The sequence below is a fragment of the Triticum aestivum genome, chromosome 6D (assembly GCF_018294505.1).
Source record: "Triticum aestivum cultivar Chinese Spring chromosome 6D, IWGSC CS RefSeq v2.1, whole genome shotgun sequence".
NCBI lineage: Eukaryota > Viridiplantae > Streptophyta > Magnoliopsida > Poales > Poaceae > Triticum > Triticum aestivum.
The window spans coordinates 347,946,809-347,968,106 of NC_057811.1; the positions used below are offsets into that span (position 1 = coordinate 347,946,809).

At 43.0% G+C, this 21,298-nt stretch overlaps 1 long non-coding RNA gene across 7 annotated transcripts; it reads right to left on the bottom strand.

Moving 5' to 3' along the window:
• Window positions 1-289: 289 nt before the first annotated feature.
• LOC123145045 (uncharacterized) lies at window positions 290-7,754 on the bottom strand. 7 transcript variants are annotated; one of them, XR_006472072.1, is made up of 7 exons: window positions 7,258-7,754; window positions 6,898-7,184; window positions 6,480-6,546; window positions 5,985-6,039; window positions 5,772-5,892; window positions 5,473-5,631; window positions 290-4,794 (listed from the first exon to the last, which is right to left on the bottom strand). It is a non-coding gene; the product is annotated as an uncharacterized lncRNA (long non-coding RNA). The 7 variants fall into 7 exon arrangements; XR_006472071.1 differs by having other exon boundaries at window positions 290-2,462; window positions 3,173-4,794; window positions 5,772-6,039; XR_006472069.1 differs by having other exon boundaries at window positions 290-2,574; window positions 3,173-4,794; window positions 5,772-6,039.
• Window positions 7,755-21,298: the final 13,544 nt, after the last annotated feature.

Genomic DNA, 21,298 nt, shown 5'->3' on the forward strand with positions numbered 1-21,298 from the left:
TAAACCCCTTTGTGCTATCTTTGCAATTCTCCTCAGAGATGCCATGCATGCTGTAATTTGGTGTGTGCATTATTACAACTAGATGACCAGTTGCGCCAAATGGCGCAAAGACCCGTTTAAAACCATGTTTGTGTTGAAAATATTTGCATTTTTTGAATAACCGTATATTGGAGTACATTTGGTAAGAACTTATACCCATATATATAAAGGAAATTAAATGCAAATATTTTCTTAAGGTAATAATGCCACAAATTAGATCATCGATAGGTCAAGATAGTTGAGTCTGCAATTAGGAACTCCGAGTAGCTGTAAACTTGCATTAAAAAAAGAGTAAACACAAGTGACACAATAAAATGTACTTAATACATGAACTCGTGAACATTGTGTATAGGAGAAGTTAATAGAGATAGTGGCCAGTTACATCATATAATTTGGTTCTATACCCCTTTGTGATCAACTCTTTGTCCTTCGAATCGAATGGCACAACTACTGCCCCTTGTGGAAAAAGAAAGGACTCTGTAATAGCCATACATGTAAAAGGAAAACATCATGTGATGCATCTCAACCTGCACAAGACAATGTAAAAACCATACATGCTATCTACATACTCTCATTGTCTAGCAAAGCATAAGTAGCTGAGGGGCCATGTACAAAAGAATTGACAATTAGCAAGAAAGAAGCATGCCATCAGCTGGCTAGACAACCATAAAAAAAGAAGTGGCAAAAGCCCCATCAGAATTAGCATTTGCCATCCGGTTTATGAGGTAATGTTGAGCATTCACCAATCGAACAAACATATTAAGCATAAGCTATAAAACAAACTCTATTTTCCTAATAAGGCAACATAGATATGAAATGGGCAAACTCTATTTTGCCATCTAGTTTATGAGCTAAAGTGGAAAGCTATGGTCACAAATGCATAAATAAGCAATATAGAAAATTAGTTAAACAGATTCTGTTTTTTCCTTGAAATACCTGAAGGAGCTCGCTAATTCCACGTGTGATTTGAAGAAGTACAATGTATTACTTGTTTTAGTTGTGGGCAAACACATTCTGCCTTATAACCTTTGATGATAAGATATACATAGTTCTGAAAAGGATGTGCATTTTTAGAAGCATGTGTGTTTTGAAGTAATTTTCTGTGTGAGCAAGGATGCATGGTAAAATTTTATGGCCTTGCATATAAAAAAAGAAACAGAGAAGGAAAAGCAATCAAAAAAGAAAAAAATATAATAGAGTCGAATAGAACCCTTAGAACCATCTCAGGGGAAGTAATAGGCCTGGGAAAGTAGTAGAAGACCAGCGTGCAGGGTAGCCCTCAGTGGCACCCCCAGTGCACCACGTTCCATGCTCCCCTAGTGCACCGTAAAACCACCTTGCACCGCGTTCCATGAGAAAGCCCTCGGTGGCACCCCCTCTGAGGCGGTGTGAAGACACTGTCAAAGCCCCTTATCTTGCTCCCTCCATATGCTCTAGATGAACAAAGAGATAAAAGTGTTCATAGTCTTATTTTGCTCACCCTGCATTCTTGACCTAGCATCATGCCATTAGCCTGTAGAGCAAGATTAGTAGGTGTGACCTCGTTTCAGAACATTATAAAAATAAAAATAAAAACCTAAAGGCCGTCAATAGAAAAGAACACAAAAATCTTGAGTATTCACCGAGGCATCTCTATGTAAATCTGGAAGAGACAAAAATCAAAGACATCACAACATAAAACAGGGTAGAAAAATTCATCCAAATCACATGGACACGCTGGTTGCGTGTACGAGTCAAATGCATACAGAAATGAGACCGAGAGGCCAACTTGTTGCTATTTCAATGCACACAAACTGTATCTTGTATGAATCTACTCCCTTCGTTCCTAAATGTAGGTCTTTCTAGAGATTTCAACAAATGACTACATACGAAGCAAAATGAATGAATCTACACTATAAAATATGTCTATATACATCAGTATGTGGTAGTCCATTTGAAATCTCTACAAAGACTTATATTTAGGAACGGAGGGAGTACAAAATAGCCTAAGACGGAGCACAATTCTAAAATACTATTTGATGGAAGCTTTCATTGCAAAACAAATAAAACGGTTATATCTTACTGTTGTTTGAGGTATCATAATTCGAGAAGAAAAACATTGTCTTTAACCAACATACAACAATGTAACCATCTATCAAAGAATGAAAAATATTGGGGGCTTCCTCTTGTAGTGCTCATTCTGGCCCAAGATGAGCGAACACCTTGACTATATGAACCGTGGACACACACGGCAACTCGCCTGGTTGCACTCATCCAACTTGACAGCATGCCTCGAGTACTCGCTCAGGGTGCCCCTACTGGTCTTGTTCTGGACACGGCTCAGGATGAAGATGCCCAGCCGGTAGCACGGCTGTTAAGGCTCATCAGAGCCGGGTCATGAACACAAAGGGCCGGTTGACCCAGCCCTGCCAGGTCTTGAACGCCTACAGCCGCAAAGGTGAATAATCCTCTCCGTTACTAAAAAAATATGTGCTGAGGATTTGGGCAGTAGTCTCCAGTATATCTGCCACTACTTTTTCCTGAAGATGCCACTACCTACTGTGAAGTTTAATATCAATGGACCGATACTAATTTCAAACTGCAAAAATAGAATGCCGATAGAAACCAATGATATTCAACTATCTAACAATCTCATGAGTTAAAAAGAGGAAGGCAAGAATATGGAAACACCATATGGAGCTGTAAACCAAGACAGAGGCCACCCAAGGCAGAACATCAAACAGTGACAAAGGAACATCAAAGCATTATATAGAACACTTGGCAATACACAGAGCAGAGAGCCTAATGCTTGAACTCTGATGGAGTTATCAATTTAAGCTTTAAACACTATCAAGAGAACACAAAAGGATCATGTAACATGGTTCTTACCTTCTGCCATTTTGGAAATTACTGTATGCTGAAATCTACAGCTTCTACCGGACAATGAACATATGTTAAGAAGAAAAGTATAGTTTAGGAAGGTGTGCATAACAAAATATGGAGCGCACGTCCCCTCCTCCCATCCTATTCTACCCTGCAACGACAGAGAGTAAAAAGTCCCCAGTTCTTCGGATATCTATGAATCAAGCTTTTGGTCCTAGGATGCACAACCAATAAAAAGTATTACAATTTTACAAGGCACGAACAACTGTACCTTGAAGCACGATCAACATGCAGGACCTAGCTCGTAATTCTATTTAGGAATCATCATCTTCATAAAGTAATCTGTAAACTTGGTCATCCATGGACCGACTGTAGCTTGCTTGCTAATTTCCACCTATGTCATAAATAAGAAATCATGTTCGAACTGAAGGTGAAAGCAATATACATTCAGTTTCTTATTTAATTTAGTATACTGATAAAATCTCTATGAAGAAGGAGACCAACTGCTGGAAATAAACTGGCATGGAACAAATCAGTGCCACAAAATCATATAGACATGCATGCTCATCAAGCATGTCATACATTTTACCCTTAGCTAGTGCTGGTGCCCTACCTCAAGAACCTCCAGCCCACACAATAGAAATTCGTCCATCTCATCCATGAATTCACTTAAATAGGAAACAAAATAAATGTTTTCCTCAGACACAGTACACTGAAGAAACAAAACTATGCAGGCTGAACCGATAAGCTCTTATGACTGAACAACGCCCATATGCATACATCATCATTCTAGGCAAGAAAATAACTGAATAAATCCCATCTGTAGTTATGACATTGGTCCCCAGTTTGGCACTTAACTCTTAAGGCTTTAGGTCCCTAGACACATCGATTTGATGTATCCATATATATAATCGTAGGAGTACACTATTGGAAGATTAAAAAGATAGTTCAGATGTATTTTCCAGAATTTTCTCTAGGATGAACACAAGAGCTTGAAAGGAGGGCCAATACTGGGTTTACCATGCAACAGACCTGTGCACCATCAACAATGGCATAATTCGGCCTTGCAGATGATCACTGGGATATGAAAAAAGATAGAAAAATGCATTGAAAGCTTGGACCTGAAATGTAGAAGATTACCACCTTGATGTACCGATGGGAAATACACCTAAGCATCAACCAAATGCAATCACAGTCAAGCATGATTTCTTTAATCTATTTAGGGTGTTTTTCACGTACTATGCCAGTAGCAAGGGGCTGTTCTTCAGTAACAACATCTTATTAGCTTCAAATGATGCCCATTGACACTATACTGCTAATTTAAGTTAAGTTGTGATCCTAATATTCGGGTAAAAAATCACATGGAAGAAACATGAGACGGGTGCCATTGAACCCCTAAGATGCAAGAAACATATATCGATAACTATACATATAGTTCTTATTCAATAGCTATATATACAGTTCTTACTCCATACACATAATTGTTTAAAGACACACATAATTGTTTAAAGACCCACACGATAATTCAAACACATTTTTCTTTCCTTCACCTGATCATGCTACTATAAAGAAGGAAAAGGGGGATAAGTCCCGAGGGAAATAGCAATATAGCTATAGGAAATAAAGTAACACATGTACATATGACTATGGAGAAAGCAAGCTTTGTGAGAGAATTTACCCTAACATCTTAATACTTCAAGGTTTTAACAAAATAAAAACATATAGTCTAGGAATAAATGGACTAAAGGAGTATAGGAGGGGAGTGAAGCGATCATATCAATTTAACGGCTTCAGAATCACCGGTGTAAGAAAACTTTGATGCCCATTACTACATACTGATCGCGGACAGCTCCTTGCCTTCTCTTATCGAATCGACAACATGTAGATTTTGAGCTGCAACATCATATACAAGGCGCGGGCATAAGCACAAAAAAGGAGATATGCTTCTTCTGATCTTCTCTACCACTTTCAAGCCCTCAGTAAAAAGAGGGCGCAATCTTGCAGAGCCGGCTAGGATATTTTACTGTAGTAAAGCAGTATTGCAAGGATTCACTTACATATTATTATCATTCACAGGTAGTTTTTGTATAACCCTATTTCATCAACAGGCTTTATGTGATAATCTATGTCAAACTAATTACAAAAACTAGTTGATCACCCGTGCGGAGTAAAAAAACTCATAGCAAGCAAGTGATCACACATACAAACATTCCCAGGGAAAATGCATAAACCCACAACTCAAAATAACTACTAATAAGACCATATATGACTTCATAGCTAATTAGGCATCTATACAAAATAAAACAGTGTAGGTAATCTCCTCACGAAACCATGTATGCCTATGCAACCACAAAAGTATCTATAGCAAACAGCGACTGAAAACATCTGTGTAGAACAGATCAGAAAAGTTAGTTTCGTCTTTGTAGTCTGCACTGGAATCTCTAAAAAAACTTATATTTAGGAACGGAGGGAGTACATGACAGCCATTGTCAAACAATCAGTCTAGAGAGATCATCGATACTGAAGCGGGGGCAAGAGACATTAGATAGAACAAAAATATACATTCCTCACCTTAATGTCAAAGGCCGAACCTAAGAGGAAAGCACTATGATCTTGATGTTGCTGGAAGCCATCGAACCTGAGAAGCACCTGCCAGGCCAAACTTGCTCCTCCTGTTCCCCTAACCACCTCCATAAATTTATCTTCGTTAGGAACAAGTTTCATAGCCACCTGCAATGTCCCCACATATGGGTAATTCATCAAAGAAGCTTTCAAAAAAATCATCAAAGAAAAACACAAATGAAAGGCAAGCTTACTAAAATGTTGTCCCAGTTCCGTCAAGCAATCTAACAATAAGATAGCAAGCTTACCTAAATGGGGATGGCCCGTGACCTGGATCTCAGCAAGATTTTTCAGCTAATTCTCGCGGCGCCCGGGATGGCCACGGCTAAGTGATGCTGACTTCCACTGCAACCAGCCGGTGGTCGAGCACTTCAGAGGGACTCGTGCTCACATCAACACAAATCATATTATCAAAATGCAAGTGCAAACTTGATTGGGTTTGCAAGACGGTTAAAATTCACCTTGGCTTCTTCAACTCTTCAGCTAAAATTGTTCTTCATCTCTTCTTTCTCCGATCTGCACACATCATGTTTAGAAAATCCACATATTAGGAAACTAAAATGTGAATAAGAGACAGATAGAGGGGCACCTAATTTTCTTGGCCCTATTTCTTCTTTCTTAGATCTCCACATGTTAAGTCAACAATCCAATTAGATATACATATATATGAAGCTATGTATATTTAGTAATCAATAATTTCCTTTCATCATATACACATGGCTATATAGTACATCAAACTCTGGTAACGTTGAAGTATGAACAGCAAGAGGATCTCTACAAAAAGAAATCAAAGGAAAAAGGAGCTGTGTAGATTTCAGGAGGGTACCATTCAATCCATATGTCCATCCGTGCAAAATTGTAGCAAAAAAAGATACAAATTAAGCAACTATATCTCATTGTCTAATCTCTAGATCTGCACCTCTCCTTGAAGAGAGGGGGAGGAGGAGCTATCGTACCTGCAGATAGGCAATTGATGGCAAGGTCGCCGGCAAGGAGACTCAGCTCCAATGGAATGAACATCAGCTACATACACGATAGCTAAATTTTAGCAAATAAACATAATGACATATCCTCCATTACTTCTTAAATATGAAAACTGAAAATAAAACTTCTCATTGGCTCAGACCCTTCTTGTCAATCCTTGCCTCTCACAGGAGTTTTCAGTTTCACAAATAAATGGATATGAAATCAACCAGCACAGGTAGTAGTAGAACCAGCAGCACCCAACAACATTGAACACATATACAAGTATACAACCAACATCACACATCTAGCAGCAGCACAAGTAGTAGACGTACCCCTCAAACAAACAAAGCACACAGTACAGTAGTAGTACTAAATCAAGGGAAGATCAAGGAGGAAGCAGGAGCTCACCATACTGACGGAGACGAGAGCAGGCGGAGGAGGGGCGTGGGCGACGTGTGGCAGCGGTGCTGGCACTGGTCACCAGCCTGACCGAGACGAGAGCGAGCGGAGGAGGGGCGTGGGCGACATGTGGCAGCGGTGCTGGCACTGGTCACCAGCCTGACCGAGACGAGAACAAGTGGAGGAGGGTAGTGGGCGAGCTTCCCCGTGCGCCGCGCGCAGCACGTTCTTCTGGCTCGCCGTGCCAGTCACCGTCACCTTGTCCCGCGCTCCGTCCACATCGACGTAGTGCACGCCTGCACAAGACGAACGACAAAATTATCTGGACATGCTCCATGCATGCTGTATGGCAAGTAAATCTGATAGTACCACAATCACGATGAGAAAATCCTTTGGTGGTGCGTAAGCCTGAGCACCACCAGCCTCGCCTAACCTAAAGCCCGATTTGCTGCTGCTCCCCTCCTCCTGCTGAGTCCGGGCCGCACTCTTCCTTCCCCCCACCGCCGTCCTCCTCTGCTCCTAGACCTGCGGCCGGTCAAGAACCACGGCGCACAACAGCGGCTGATGGAGGATGGGGATGGTTCGTCCTACAGGAGTCGCGTGAAGAAAGAGACGAGCGGCGGCGGCCATGCGGTGGCGGAGAGAAGTGGAGAGGAGGAGGCAGCACAGAGGAGACGAGGCCGAGGTGGCGGCGGCAGGAGAGGAGGCGGCGGCAAGGATTGCGGGGGTGACGCGGAGAGGGAAGGCGGAGGCCAGCGAGGAGTCGGCGTCGAGGGAAGAGGAGAGGAGGAGACGAGCGGGGAGAGGAGGGGCGGCGTGGGGGAGAGGAGGAGACGAGCGGGGAGAGAGGAGCCGGCTGCGTTGCTTCTTTTTACCCCTTCGGTCTAGGGTTTGATCCTTTTCTTACGCAGAATTGGGAAAACGACGCGCCATTCTCTCGACCCCACACATAACGAGCCACTTGTCATCCACTCTCGAAGCAGCCATGAACGTGAAAATCAACAGACGGCTGACCAAGTGCCGGCAGTCAAAAAAGAGCACAGTAGAAAGATCGCACGGCCCAACCAGCGTCGCGCGCGGAGGCCTCAGGTTGGCGGGTAGTCTAGGAGCGTTTATATGTTCAATGTGGCCTACTACTCAAAATATGAAAGCTCCAGGAGTGATGATACTTCGCAGATGACAGCTTCAACATATAGTAAAGAAGAAAAAGTCGACCTGACCTGACAGATTCAAAATATACTAACGGAGAACAACTCGACCTGACCAGTTGGCCGCAAATGTGTCTGCTACTCTTCCCAACAAGGAACATACTTATTAAAGAAGAGAAGAGGATCATCTTAAAGAAGAGCAGGCAGATTGAAGATATTACAAGTCTTTCTATACAATGTCGGTTGCCCACCCATGATGAACCAGAACGCACAGAGAAATACTATTCCTTCCGGTCTCTCCATATGTGGCTCACATGCATTTCGAAACTAAAGTAGGAACATTTAGCTGACCAATTAAACATCTCTCAGTTTTCCTAATATCAACATAATATCATATTTGAATTTGTACAACTAAGCTTGTTTAGCTCGATGGGTGGAGCAATGCTATTACGACACAAACCACGTAGGCTGATCGTGGTCATCATAAAATGGGGAAACCGTAAGCATGATGAGTATAGTGTTGACCGTGGCAGTGGGATGGCAGATCTAAAGCTGCAAACCGCGCAAAGGGTAGTTAGCAACCGATGTTTGCTTTGAAATAACAACTAAGATTTGGTATGGACAAGCAAGTACAGTCAACAAGTGAGAAAGAAATGCAATTCTGTTGTCTCTCTATATGGCGCGACATGCATTTCGAAACTCAAGTGGGGCCTTTAGCTAACCAATTAAACGTGTCTGTTAACTAATATCAGTATCATATCACAATCATATTTGAACAACTAAGCTTTGGAATTTTGAGTGTTGTGTTGTTTAGCTTGAAGGGTGGAGTAATCCTAGTACGACAGAAAGCACCTACGCAGATCATAGTAGAGTAGATAAAAGGGGAAAACCCTAAGCATCAAGAGTAAAATCAGGAAAGTGGAACTAGCTGGACCACTGGGTGGCGCACATGCTTTTCGAAACGAATATAGGAACATTAGGTGACCAATTAAATGTTCTCTGTTTTATTAATATGAGCATCATATCAGATTCATATTTCAACACCTAAATTTGGAATTATGAGTGGCATGTTGTTTCGCTTGATGGGTTGAGGTCTTGAGGAGCAGTGCTAGCCTGACACGAAGCACCTACGATGATGGTAGTGAATATAAAGGGGGAAACCATAAGCTTTACGAGTATAGTGACTGTGCCATGGCGGATCTGAAGGTGCAAACCGTATAAAGCTACTTCGCAACCAATGTTTGCTTTCAACTAGCCACTACGATTTGCTACGGACAAGAAAAGTACAGTAAACAATTTATGATCTATTTTCCGAGTGAGATCAATAACTTAAGCACATATGGAAGAGTACCACCTCTCTTGCGCTGCCATGTAGGCCCCTGCTGATACGTTGAGGGTGTTGCGGGTGCGATGGTTGTCGGCGGCGGGGAAGAAGACTTTAGACGGCAGACGGCCGGGTCGGGGGATAAATTCTGTTGTCGTGGACGAGGCGGTCGTAGGAGCGGCAACGGCAAGGTGGACGACAGCACCGATGAAGCAAGAGGACGCGATGAAAGGATCCTGGTCTGGCGTTGTGGATGAGAGATGTCCATCTCTTGCAGTGGACGGCGGGGTAGGGGTAGCGACTCCAGCAAGGTGGAGGATGGGGTGGCAGACGGAGGAGGCTGGCCGCAGTGGGGAGGTTGTTGTGGTGCCGACGGTGTATGAATGGGGAAATGGAGGGGGAGGGGGGATCTCAAACTTTGGGAAGTGCTTGTCTGAAATGTGGGAAAGTTACGAACTTATCCCCCGTTTAAAATTTCGGACATCGCGTCGGTTGGGGATAGGATGGTAATCTCGCATCTCGCAAATATTTGCCGGTAGCGATTTCGGGCGAGGAGAGGGTGTTTTGCCACCCACGGTTGGCGCCCACGATGTATGAACGGGGCTGACAGGTAGGGCAGTTGTGTCACGTCTAAGGTAAGTTACACATCTGCCCCTATTTAAAATATTTGCCTACATCGATTTCAAACGAGGAGAGTTTGTTTTGCCGCCCACCGTGTATGAATGGGGAAATGGAGGGAGAGACACATGTCTTTCGGACGAGCTTGAATCAAATGTGTTTTTCCGCCAACGTTTGGCGCCCACCGTGTCTGAATGGGCTCAGAGGCGGTCGTGTCACGTCTTATTGAAGTTACTAGTCTACCCCTATCGACAGTAGTGTAAATACGGTCGATAAGGATGTCAAGTGTCAGGGGTAGACAGTAATTTCCATCTCGCAAACACTTGCTTCGGGCAGCCCACAAATGATAGTGGGTGTTTAGCCGCTTCGTTCAAAACTTGGGAGAATTAGCATTCACATTTGCCCTGGGCCCTGGAAACTAAATTCAAATCCAATTTGTATTCGATTACGAATATCCACAGATAATTCTACGTTTTGTTATTTATTTCTTCAAAACCACGACAAAGATTTATTCCACCTTTATATATGATTATGATTTAGAAATGTTGTTATCTTCAAATTCAGTAGGCTGGATACACTTTGAGTCAAACAGTTATTTCATCCAATACAATATGCTCACACAAAAACAGTTAACCTTATGTCAATCATACAAGTACTCAGGATTACCTCGCCTAGAAAATTTGGATCATTACAACACATGGACAACATAGGGGGTCTTGCAACATAATCCATTCAGAGACATTACACAACATGCAAGTACAATAATCTAATTACAATTTCAACTGGTATCTAAAGAAGAACTGGGATTACCCTGGGCTTCAGATAGCAGAAACAGCAGGACCTCCCCCGTCTTCAAATGCAACATTCTTACTTCCTCCAATTCTTGGGTTGCTTGCATAATGCGTGCAGCTAATTGCATAATTTCCAGCTTCAAGATCAAGATTACCTCATTCATGGCAGCCACACCATCTCTTTCTGCCTCTAGTAGAGCCTCAAGAACTATAATATATGTGCTCATACTGCTCTCCGGCGGTGTTGTCTCCGAAGTGCTACCATCTGGTAACACTACAAAAAAATACACTTATGTGATGATATGTGTTTGTCACAGTAGGTCACGTTTTCTGTCATGCATGTACATCCATGACGATTTTATGACAGAATCAAGATAGTCATACCTGTGTTGTCGTAGAAGTGTTCCATGACATTACCAAAATTATCATCACGGAAGTGTCCACTTCCATGACGATAAATCCCGCGTCATAGAAGTGCTTTCATCAAGGGTGACCGACACGTGGCATCGACCGCAACGGGTCGCCGTTAAGCTATCGGGTCCGGTTTTGGATCCGATAACCCGTTAACAGCCCGGGCCAATGGGGATTTTCCATGTGTAAAATTCTCATTGGCCGGAGGAAACACGTGTTTGCTCACCGATGAGACAGATGTCATCCACTCATTGGACAGGAGGCGCCTATGATACGTCGACACGTGGCACGGCCCAACAGAGGCCCATTCCGGTGAAAAGGCCGGCCCAGCTAAAGGCCCACCATGTTTTTTCAGACACTAGTGGGCTGGCCCGTTAACAGCCTTCTATGTTTTGGGCCAAATTAAGGCCCATAGCAGATCAGGCCCGTTCACAGCCTGCCGTGTTTTGGGCCAAATTACGTCCCATATCGGATCATGCCTGTTAACAAGCCACTGTTCTTTTGGGCCCATTCTAAGACAGGTTTGTATTTCAGCCTGTTAAATGCCCGTTAACCCGTTCGGCCCAATAATAGTTTCGGCCTGTTAGCGGCCCGTGGTGCATCTGGGACGTTGTCGGCCCGGTTTAACTTTAGGCCCTTTAACGGCCCATGCAGAAACTGGGCTATTTCTTGTCTAAAGTAACTTTAGGCCTCTTAACGGCCCGTGGTCTTCGTGGATAAATTTCAGCCCAACAGGCCTATCGGCCTGTTAATGGCCCGTGGAACAGTTGGGCCTAATTATAGCCCGCGTTGAATCAGGCCTGCTTAAAGCCCATCTGATAATGGTCCGTGACACTTTTGGGCCTATGGCCCGCGTGGATACCGGCCTGCTTAAAGCCCATAATTTTATTGGGCCAAACTAGCCCGAGATATATTTTGGCCTGTTAACTGCTCGTCCTATTTGGGCCAAACATGGGCCTTAGGCAGTTTCAGCCTGTATTGGCCCGTGAATTTTTCGGCCCAACGCTGGCCAATCTAGGTTTTAGCCTATTAAAAGCCCATGGTATTCTCTGGCCCAGCTAGCTAGAACTTTGCTCGGCCTGTTAAAGGCGGGAAACTACTATAGGTTTAGACCTGCTAATGGCCCAAGATGATAATAGCCCCACGTTTTGGCCCAAATGAGTGACGGGCCGACCTGAAGACCGACAACACTTAGATCCACTGAACATTCCGGCCTATATTACAGCATACCGACCAAAGAATAAACCTAGACTATACAATAAAGAAATTACGGCATATTACATCCACTGGGAATCAAAGTTCGCTACCGGTGATAATAAAGCGCAACGTGACCGCAGATTACATACACTGGGCATCAAAGGTCGCCACCAATGCATATAAACGTACCGACAAAAGAATATATAAAACTAAGAGCACTTCAGAAGGCACGAGGCCTGGCCAGGGCGGGCCCCACAAGCAGTCGAATAAGCTAATGAGACCTCAGCTGTGCCAACGATAGATGCTCCATCCCTAGCTGTATGGCACCATAGTGCGCAAGGCACTCCTCTGACATCTTCCTTGCATCATTGACTTCAAGTCGGAGCTGAGCTAGAGCAAGCCTTTCCACTTTAAGTTGAGACTGAAGAAGTCGAATTGATTGAGGCAGCGACTGCACAGAGGTTGTCTCACACCTGCTGGTGAGTAGCTTCAACTCACTGTCTTCATCAAGACAGGACCTTGGGGTCATCTCGATGTCCTTAATATGATTTGTCTCACTATCTTCCCTAAAGTTCTGCCTGGCATAAGAGATACGACTCTCAAAGAGAAACAAGGAGACACGTAACAGGTTTCACAATTATATAACCAAACAAATGGATATGTTCTGCATATGGAACATGTTTTTACAACTACAATTTAAAACTGGTAGTTGTTGCAAACATCCAATCAGATGTAAACAGCAAAGTAAATAGCAGTGGAGGAAATGATGCCTATCCAACTCTATACTAGAAAAAAGTCTGAAGGCTTGAGAACAATGAACTTACATTACATGTTAACACGGGCTAGACAAAGGCCATCTCCATGTTGATGGAAGGATAATTCAATAAATTCCCCAAAGAAAATTCTTTATAAGCGTTGCCATTTTCTACATTTTGCAAAGAGTAAATATAGATCAAATAATATTGGAAGAAACAGAGGATAATTAAGCTCAGGTGCAGACTGATGATACATAATCAAATAGCAATTAATTAAGTACAGGGTTACAAGGCAAAAGGTACTGACAAGAGGAATGCAGACATCAACGTGTGCAGCATTGGCTTTATTCAACATTTTGGTAAGAGTAAATGTAGATATGATAATTTGGAGAAAGGGGAGGGCAGGGCAAATAAGATGCAGAGTAATGCTAGACAATCAACCATTTCTCGATGCAAGTACAGTAATACCACCACCGTCCGTTATTACTTGTCGCTCAAATGGATGTATCTAGCACTATTAAGTTCTAAATACATCCAATTGATCGACAATTAATTTGATACAGAGAGAGTACATGACAAGAGGTACTTACATGAGCAATCCAAAACATCATAACCATTGTGTTAATTCTACATTTATCTAAGAGTAAATATAGATCTTATAATTTCAAGCAAAGGGAGGATAAAGAAGCGAACATTTATAGTGATGCTACATAATCAAACAACAGTGGGTGTAGTATGCTGACAAAGGGCAAGAGGTACTGACAAGAGCAATGCAGAGCCCAGTATTGTTGTGAGATCCTATGATCCTTTGAGCAAGGAGATTCATCTGAAATTAGTTTTCATACAAGAGAGAAGGTAAGGGACATGCAGAATTTTGGAGTTCAAATTTTGAATTGATATCATAGATAGTACCTGATGTTGGGCTCTCAGCAGTTCTAATAGGGGTTTGGCCAGTGGAGTAGGGGTAAAGTGTGGCACAGTTGGGCCTGTGTTTTCTATGGCTGCTAATCTATCTGATTTAACATGTATCGCTACCTTTTCCAAATACCTAGTTTGTACTCCTTGAGGATCTGCACTCACCCTCTTCCTTTTGGACATCTATTACGAAAGAACAACATTTGACTGGAAAAACATAGTATGACGACACATGGAATAGGTACAGAAAATGGATAGGTATGGCATATACTCGTATATGATGCTTAAACTAAGCAGATGGTGTAACAAAGTACGTAGAAGTAATGCAAGAGGTCAGATGCAAAATATGTGCAACCAATACAACCTTGCCAAGTTAGAGCAAGCACCTTGATGGGTGAATAAGATAGGCCATCCTCCACCATGCCAAGTTTGTTAGCCAGTGGATTGTTCCACAATATTCCTCTCATGCACCCATTCTCATATTCATTTTGATAATTTTCAGTACCTGACATACATGAAAACATAAAAACAAGTGAGATTATCTTTGTAATGCAAGTGATTCTAATCCAATACTGCCTATCTGTAAACCCCTTTGTGCTATCTCTGCAATTCTTCGGAGAGACGCCATGCATGTTGTAACTTGGTGTGTACATTAATATAATGTGGCCTACTACTTAAAATATGAGAGCTCCAGAAGTGATGATACTTCGCAGATGATAGCTTCAACATATAGTAAAGAAGAACAAGTCAACCTGACCTGACAGATTCAAAATATACTAAGGGAGAACAACTCGACCTGACTAGTCGACCGTAAATGTCTCTGCTACTCTTCCCAACATGGAACATACTTATTAAAGAAAAGAAGAGGGTCATCTTAAAGAAGAGCAGAAGAGCAAGCAGATTGAAGATATTACAAGTCTTTCTATACAATGTCGGTTGCCCACCCATGATGAACCAGAGCGCACAGAGAAATAGTATTCCTTCCGGTCTCTCCATATGTGGCTCACATGCATTTCGAAACTAAAGTAGGAACATTTAGCTAACCAATTAAACATCTCTCGGTTTTACTAATATCAGCATAATATAATATTTGAATTTGTACAACTAAGCTTGTTTAGCTCGATGGGTGGAGAAGTGCTATTACGACACAAACCACGTAGGTTGATCGTGGTCATCATAAAATGGGGAAACCGTAAGCATGATGCGTATAGTGTTGACCGTGGCAGTGGGATGGCAGATTTGAAGCTGCAAACTGCGCAAAGGGTAGTTAGCAACCGATGTTTGCTTTGAAATAACAACTAAGATTTGGTATGGACAAGAAAGTACAGTCAACAAGTGACAAAGAAATGCAATTCTGTTGTCTCTCTATACGTCGCGACATGCATTTGGAAACTCAAGTGGGACCTTTAGCTAACCAATTAAATGTGTCTGTTAACTAATATCAGTGTCATATCACAATCATATTTGAACAACTAAGCTTTGGTATTTTGATTGTTGTGTTGTTTAGCTTGAAGGGTGGAATAATGCTAGTACGACTGAAAGCACCTACGCAGATCATAGTAGAGTAGATAAAAGGGGAAAACCCTAAGCATCAAGAGTAAAATCAGGAAAGTGGAACTAGCTGGACCAGTGGGTGGCGCACATGCTTTTCGAGACGAATATAGGAACATTAGGTGACCAATTAAACGTTCTCTATTTTATTAATATGAGCATATATCGGATTCGTATTTCAACACCTAAGCTTTGGAATTATGAGTGGCATGTAGTTTCGCCTGATGGGTTGAGGTCTTGAGGAGCAGTGCTAGCACGACATGAAGCACCTAAGATGATGGTAGTGAATATAAAGGGGGAAAACCATAATCTTTACGGGTATAGTGACCGTGCCATGGCGGATCTGAAGGTGCCAACCGTACAAAGCTACTCCGCAACCAATGTTTGCTTTCAACTAGCCACTACGATATGGTACGGACAAGAAAAGTACAGTAACAATTTACGATCTATTTTCTGGGTGAGATCAATTACTTAAGCACATATGGAACAGTACCACCTCTCTTGCGGCACCGTGTAGGCCCCTGCTGATACGTTGAGGGTGCTGCGGGTGCGATGGTTGTCGGCGGCGGGGAAGAAGACTTTAAACAGCAGGCGGCCGTGTTGGGGGATAAATCCTGTTGTCATGGACGAGGCGGTCGTAGCAGCGGAAACGACAAGGTGGACGACGGCGCCGATGAAGCAAGAGGACGCGATGAAAGGATCCTGGTCCGGCGGCGTGGATGAGAGACGTCCATCTCTTGGAGTGGACGACGGGGTAGCGGCTCCGGCAAGGTGGAGGATGGGGTGGCGGACAGAGGAGGCTAGCCGCAGTGGGGAGGTTGTTGTGGTGCCGACGGTGTATGAATGTGGAAATGGAGGGGGAGGGGGTCTCAAACTTTGGGATGCGCTTGTCTGAAATGTGGGAAAGTTATGAACTTATCCCCCGTTTGAAATTTCAGACATCACGTCGGTTGGGGATAGAACAGTAATCTTGCATCTCCCAAATATTTGCCGGTAGTGATTTCGGGCGAGGAGAGGGTGTTTTGCTGCCCACGGTTGGCGCCCACGGTGTAGGAACGGGGCTGACAGGTAGGGCGGTTGTGTCACGTCTGAGGGAAGTTACACATCTGCCCCTATTTAAAATATTTGCCTACATCGATTTCGGGCGAGGAGAGTTTGTTTTGCCGCCCATCGTGTATGAATGGGGAAATGGAGGGAGGGACACATGTCTTTCGGACGAGCTTTAATCAAATGTGTTTTGCCACCCACGTTTGGCGCCCGCCGTGTTTGAATGGGCTCAGAGGCGGTCGTGTCACGTATGATTGAAGTTACTAGTCTACCCCTATCGACAATAGTGTAAATTCGGCCGATAAGGATGTCAAAGTGTCCGGGGTAGACAGTAATTTCCATCTCGCAAACACTTGCTTCGGGCAGCCCACAAATGATAGTGGGTGTTTAGCCGCTTCGTTCAAAACTTGGGAGAATTAGCATTCACATTTGCCCTGGGCCCTGGCAACTAAATTCAAATCCAATTTGTATTCGATTACAAATATCCACCGATAATTCTACGTTTTGTTATTTATTTCTTCAAAACCACAACAAAGATTTATTCCACCTTTATATATGATTATGATTTAGAAATGTCGTGATCTTCGAATTCAGTAGGTTGGATACACTTTGATTCAAACAGTTATTTCATCCAATACAATATGCTCACACGAAAAACAGTTCACCTTATGTCAATCATACTAGTACTGAGGATTACCTCGCCTAAAAAATTCGGATCAATACAACAAATGGACAACATAGGGGGTCTTACAACATAATCCATTCTGAGACAGGACACAACATGCAAGTACAATAATCTATTGACAATTTCAACTGGTATCTAAAGAAGAACTAGGATTACCCTGGGCTTCAGATAGCAGAAACAGCAGGACCTCCTCCGTCTTCAAATGCAGCATTCTTACTTCCTCCAATTCTTGGGTTGCTTGCATAATGTGTGCAGCTAATTGCATAATTTCCAGCCTCAAGATCAAGATTACCTCATTCATGGCGGCCACACCATCTCTTTCTGCCTCTTGTAGAGCCTCAATAACTATAATATATGTGCTCAGACTGCTCTCCGGCGGTGTTTCCTCTGAACTACTACCATCTGGTAACATGGATGGCGCACTGCTTACACAAATAGATTCTAGGGTTGTACATTGTGTCCTAGTGTGAACGGCATCCTGAAAGGTTTCCGCTGGACATAAGTAAGAGATAGTTATCGCATGATCCAGGCAGTAAGCTTACATAGTAAACGACATATGAATTATTGCCGAGCATGGAAGCTACATTTAAATGGTTCAAAGCAGCATCAGTCGAAAATAAATTAAAATGGTAAGATGAAACTAGGGATGTAAGTGGCAAATGAACGACATCCGCCAGTCCAATCTAGTTAGTTTTTGCTAGCTCCCTAGTTCATTTTCGTCAAAAAACAAAAACTCTTTTGAACTATCATACCACTAGTGGACTTTAATCGGGATTAAACGGGGCCCAGTTGACATCCCTAGTTGAAAGGGAGTGTACCACCGCTATATTTAAGTTGCCAAGGCATCTAAGCAGTTCAAATAATCTGAGAAAGCACTTAACAGTGTGGCCTCATATAAACTACGAAGACAGTCTTGTGATGAAGTTCAGAGGAAAAGTTAAGGACTCAAATGAACTAGGCATGCATTTCTTTACGATAGTACAACAAGCACTGCTGACATATTGGCCAACTCATGTATAGCCTAACAAGTAACAAACAAGCATTCGAATCAAGCAATACAGCAAAGCAGACAACTGAACTATTTGTAATTCTGTAGGATTACAGGTTGAGGCCACAAGCCAAGAAAGCAGCCCACACGCATTAGATTTCACATGTACTAAAACACACTGGCTTACCATATGTTTTTTTAAGGTTAGGACAGTAGGAAAGGCTCCTACTGCATATATATTAAATTAACATGAACAGTTACATGGTGGTATTTACAAAAATGGGGGGATGGGGTGGTCAGACCCTATACATAAACCCTATGGTTGATGTGGTAGACTTTGCAAAAAGGAAGAGACAACATGTCTCTTATTATCAGGTAGTCTATATCTAATGTTGTCAAAGTCATTCTTGAACCTACTGAACCATGAAGCAATGGAGGGTGACACGTGTCTAAAGTAGTTATTGTTGCGTTCCTTCCAAAGACTACAGGCAGAAGTGAAAAATATCTCCATGATCATCTTGCGAGGACGTTGTGTCTTCAAGTTTTCTACCAGAGTCAACCTATCACCTTGCATCGTCCATGAAATGTTTAGTAGGCACCAGCATTTTTTGCTGAAGGTGCAACGAAAGAATAGGTGTTCCACGGTTTCTTCGATGTGTAGTCCACACAGCAGGCAGTCAAAATTTGTACCAATATTGTAATGCCTTCTTCTTAGCATGTTCCTTGTGTTGAGCCGATCAGAGAGCAAGAACCACCCAAAGACTTTTACTTTGGGCTTACCATATGTTGCTGTGAAGCCTCGCTGCTGTTGCAATGTTCCTTGAAGATATCGTTAGCATCCCGTGGTTGCAAATCTAGTTGTTGTAGTTTATTCTGCACCCTCTATTTAGGTAAAATTAATTTTAATCTCATGCACTGGTTCGAATTGATCATCAATGGTTCATCTAAACTAATGAAAGAAGGGTGTGTGCTTACACGACAATATATCTGCTTCACTCTATTTTTATGCTTGTTCGAGGTGCCAGCCCCAAAAGAACAAATATTTTGCTTGATGGGGTTGGCAGCTCCATAATTAATAGAAGCATCAAATTAGTCATGCAACTTTGGAAGATCAAGAACACACAAAAAAGTAATGAACAGAGGCTCGGAGCAGTGATGTAATAGCTAGCATCAGAAAATGTAGGGTAAAACGAACAAAAAGCAGCGGAACCACATGCTAGTTTGCTGATGTGTAATTAAGCATAGAGAACATGAAGCAGTCTGATGGAACCAACAGGTGGCATCAGAACAACACCATTATCATAAATATAGCATGCAAGAAGTAAAAATAGTAGGCAGTGATATCTAGGAAGTACAGTAATACTTAGAGCAAAACTAAAGCATATTAACTATATGTGCACTGGTATGTAATTTAGCACATGTAACATGTTCACTGCCATAAGTATGGCCCTACAGGTGCAAGCAGAATAACGCGTCTCATGAAAAATTGAATGATGCCCTGAAGAAATTCAAAGGTGCGGTGCTTATGCTAAGAAAGTGAACATAGGCGCCGGCCGTTGGAAAATAGTACCTGATTCTCGGCGGCGTATGGGTATCGTTGTCATACTTGATAGCTAAGGATCATCGATGGTGCTCGTGTTGCGGTTGAGTTTGGGCCGGCTGTCGCCGTCACTGAAGCCGCTCCGGTGCTTCGGTTGCGGCGCCTGTCGACATACAAGAAAGCTCATCTATGGTAAGTGAACAGTTGCACAATAAAGAAGAGAAAAACCGAAGGAGTACAAATCGAAATAACCTGATGAGGCTGCGGCGTCAGTAAAGCAGGGCTGGTGGAGTTGAATATGGCGTCCGTGGAGCGGGTCCGGTGCAGTCGACGAAGGCTTCGGCGGGCGCGGTGTACAGTGCTTTCGGTGAGGCGGATCTGTTGCAGCGCACGAGGGCTTGTATGAAGGGCCGGCGATGGGGCGGACGAGGGAGTCAGTGAAGGGCCTATACTGTGGTGGACGAGGGCGCCGGTTAAGCAGATCCAGTGCGGTGGACCATGATGGCGGTCAAGGAGATCTGGAGCGATGGACAAGCCAGTCGGTGAAGCGGCTCCGGTGAAGTGGTGAGTTGGCAGTTGGGGGTTCCAAGGTGCGGAAGGTAGATCTGGCGGGGTGTGAGGTCCACCGCTGAGGCGGAGGACTAGATTCGGCGGCTTGCCGTGGTTGGGGGGTCGGGAAGGGGAAGGGGAGGGGCTCTGGGAGGAATGTTGGGTGCAAAGGGGGGAAAACAGTAGAGTTGCCAAAGCAGCCCTTTTCCGTTCATGTGGCAGGCGTAAAACAGGAATATCGTAGGGCTAAACTTTCGGGCGCGAGATATTTCGATGTGAGCGGGAAGTTTGAAGCTTTTGGCGCATGAAATTATAAGTGGTCTGCTCTTGTACGGCCGACTATGATATCATGGCCGAGAATTTATTTGTTTTGCAAAAAAAGTGCAAGTTTGAAAACCAATGTCTCCAACTCAAAACTTAGACTGTCCATTCAATTCAAATAGGGATCATTGAGCTAGTACAAGAAAATACCATCATACGGTCCAATTCAAATGAAATTCCAAATGTGTTTATCCTAAATATGACGACAAAATCAAAATTGTGTAAGTGTATGAATAAAGTGGATGATTATAAAGTTTGGACATGCTCATATGTGTATATCTCTAGGTTTGATATATGAATTTGACATCACAAAATCCCAAAAATTGTACCTCCATTTAAATGAATTACAAAAGCTAATGATGGATTCGAAATCCAAAATTCCAATCTTAGGTTTGTAATTTTGGTACATCAAGGTATATCACGCATGTTCAAAAGTATCGTTATCTCATAGTCCAAACTGTGAAACAAATTGATCAACCATGAGTGCACACACTATTGACCATATATATCTCAATTACGCGAAAGTCCCTCAAATATAGACACCTAACTCATTATCTGAAGCCAACCCCC